Raw genomic sequence first — 3,456 nt, forward strand, 5'->3', positions numbered from 1 at the left:
AATAACTATTAATAAAGAGTACATAATGAAAGAGATATCACCTGGAATTTTATTGAAGATAACAAACTGAAACAAACGCAAACCAATCCACGACTTTTGAATCAATGATCCAACTTCCTTTTCTTATTGCTTGATTGCGACCAATTGATCTTTGTTATCATCGGATCAGGCTTATGAACAAAAGCTTCCAAATCATCAATTAATTAGTCAGCAGTCGAAGCACAGATGAGCATCCGTCGTGAATTTTCTGAAATGAAATTCTGTTCCACAGCTATATCAAAAAATGTCAACAAACTGTCATAATAATTATTAATATTCAACAAGCCCACGGGTTTATTATGGATATTAAGTTGTGCCCAAGAAACAGTGTGAAAAATTTCTTCTAATGTACCAAAACCACCTGGTACTGCGATAAAATCATCAGAATTTTCAATCATTTTTGTGATTCTTTCATACATAGAAGAAACTTTTAATTCCTCACCAATCGTAACACCTGTAATATTTCCTTCAGCTAAAGCTGTAGGAATAATACCCAAAACCTGACTACCTTTACGATGAGCAGATGTTGAAACAGATACCATTAACCCAATATTACCTCTCCCATATACCAAGTGAATTTTTCTCTCAGCCAATATCTTTCCAAGATTATTTGCTGCTTCTACAAACACTTCATTTTTTCCAAGACCCGACCCACAAAATACACAAATATTTTTCAATGTTTGTGCAGAGGATCCAGCCATGTTTTTACTTTCTTTTTGGTCTGCGAAAATAGAGAGAAAGATGAGAGATTTTATAGGGGTTATATGTTATCATAACAAAACTATGGGTCACAGTTGTAAACAGAATAAACAGTAAAATAATAATAACACACATGCATATAAACAGTAGTGTGATTGTGGCTCACAATTTTCCTCTGGTTTTACGTCCAGAAACGGCTTCTACGCCTTCTATGAGTCGGGGATATGCTTCCCATCCAATTTTCTTATAAATTGGCAAACAGGGTCTTTTTTAGTCGGATTCCCAAGACTATGATGCTCATCTTGGAATTGTTTCCATAAACGGAGAAGTTCAATATGCACATGTCCACTAGAATGCGTCTCAAGAGTCAATAAGATGTTATCTAAAGACTCCTTACTCAGCCCATTCTTAATGAAACCAATTTTATCTTCTCTGTTATTGGAAACACATCCCAAAGATCTGCATCGTTTGTCACAAGTCCATCTTGCACACTTATGACAAACCCCTAAACTTTTGGCCCTTCGTTTTTTCGCATAAGTGCTTTTTCCTAATCCAGGCAAATACCGAATGAGCAATGATTGTGGAACTTCTCCTCCTAATCGGACCTTAGCTTCTATTACAAGACGAATATCTTCTGGAATTCCTTTTTGCATTAGCAATCTCAATCTTTCACACCTTCCTGCATAAATTTTTCTTAGAACATTTTCAGAAACAGAGGGAAAATATTTACAAATTTTTGAGAGAATTTCATCCATTTTGAAAAGAAAAGAAATGATTTTTTTTTATTTTTGTATCAGCAATTATGGGAAACTGATTAAACCGACTATGAGAGTCACGGAGTACCGTTATCCGCCATTTAACCGGGAAAATAAAAAGATTAAGGAAACCTGAAATAAAAACAAACAAAATTAAATGCAACACAAAAAAAATCAAGGATCGGAAAGGGAAATAAACTCTTCTTGAAAAATTTCATTTTCTAAAAATGGTTTAAGCCTTTGTCCATTTACTTTAAAAACATCACCATTTTTAGGATTTTCAATATCCACAGCTCCATAAGTATACACATGCTTTACAACATATGGGCCTGTCCATCTTGATCGTAATTTTCCTGGGAATATGTGAAGTCGAGAATTATAAAGCAAAACTTTTTTACCAATCTCAAAAGATTTTCTAAGAATTGTTTTATCATGAAATGATTTGATTTTTGCTTTATAAATCCTTGAATTCTCATACGCGTCATTTCTGAGTTCATCAAGTTCATTAAGTTGCAATTTACGCAATTTGTTGGCATCATCCATGCTTGAATTTAAAGTTTTGATCGCCCAATAAGCTTTATGTTCCAATTCCACAGGCAAATGACAATGTTTTCCATAAACCAACCTATAGGGAGACATATTCAATGATGTTTTAAAAGCTGTTCGATATGCCCAAAGTGCATCATTAAGTCGCAGAGACCAATCTTTTCTATTTGAGTTAACAGTTTTTTCCAAAATTTGCTTTATCTCCCTATTAGCTAATTCAACTTGTCCATTTGTTTGAGGATGATAAGGAGTAGTTACTTTGTGAGTAATACCATATTTTTTCATTAATAAAGCAAATGGTTTATTAACAAAGTGAGTTCCCCCATCACTTATCATGGCTCGAAGAATTCCAAATCTACTAAAAATATTTTCTTTTAAAAATTTGATGACGATTTTATGATCATTTGTTCGACATAGAATTGCCTCTATCCATTTGGAAACATAACCAACTGCAACTAAAATATACAAGTATCCAAACGACAGTGGAAAAGGTCCCATAAAATCTATTCCCCAACAATCAAAGATTTCAATTTCAATAATAGGATTCAAAGGCATCATGTTTCTTTTTGAAATCGCACCCATTTCTTGACAATTTTCACAGATCTTGCAGATTTCGTGGGTGTTTTTAAAAAAAGTGGGCCAATAAAATCCACACTGCAAGATTTTTGCAGCTGTTTTCTTTGAAGAAAAATGTCCTCCGCATGCTTTTGAATGACAAAATTTAATGACACTACTTACCTCATTGTCGGATATGCAACGTCGAAAAATTTGATCCGGACAATACTTGAACAGATACGGATCATCCCAATAAAAGTTTTTTTACTTCATTCAAAAAATTTTTTTATCTTGAGAACTCCATTGCGGTGGCATTTTTCCTGTCACAAGAAAATTTACTATGTTAGCAAACCAAGGTGTAGTAGCAACTGAAAATAGATGTTCATCAGTAAATTATCGTTAATTGTTGTCATTTCACAAGATGATCCTGTTACTAGTCTTGATAAATGATCGGCTACGACATTCTCGGTTCTTTTTTTATCTTTGATCACAATGTCAAATTCTTGGAGCAACAAAATCCATCGTATCAGTCGTGGCTTTGCATCTTGTTTGGTCAACAAATATCTAATAGCAGAATGATCAGTAAACACGATAGTTGTTGATCCAATCAAATAAAAACGAAATTTATCTAATGCAAATATTACAGCAAGTAGTTCTTTTTCAGTTGTGGAGTAATTCATTTGATCATTGTTTAAAGTTTTACTTGCATAATATATCACATAAGGCTTACCGTTTCTTCTTTGACCCAATACTGCACCGACTGCATAATCACTCGCATCGCACATGATATCAAATGGTAAAGACCAATCAGGAGGTTGCATGATAGGAGCTGATGTTAAATGTCGAATGATTTTATCAAAAG

General features: G+C 33.7%; 1 pseudogene; it reads right to left on the reverse strand.

Moving 5' to 3' along the window:
* Window positions 1-203: 203 nt before the first annotated feature.
* LOC140985868 (uncharacterized) overlaps window positions 204-3,456 on the reverse strand; it is a 25,643-nt pseudogene continuing 22,390 nt past the window's right edge.

Source organism: Primulina huaijiensis, chromosome 10 (assembly GCF_012295235.1).
Source record: "Primulina huaijiensis isolate GDHJ02 chromosome 10, ASM1229523v2, whole genome shotgun sequence".
Taxonomy (NCBI): Eukaryota; Viridiplantae; Streptophyta; class Magnoliopsida; order Lamiales; family Gesneriaceae; genus Primulina; species Primulina huaijiensis.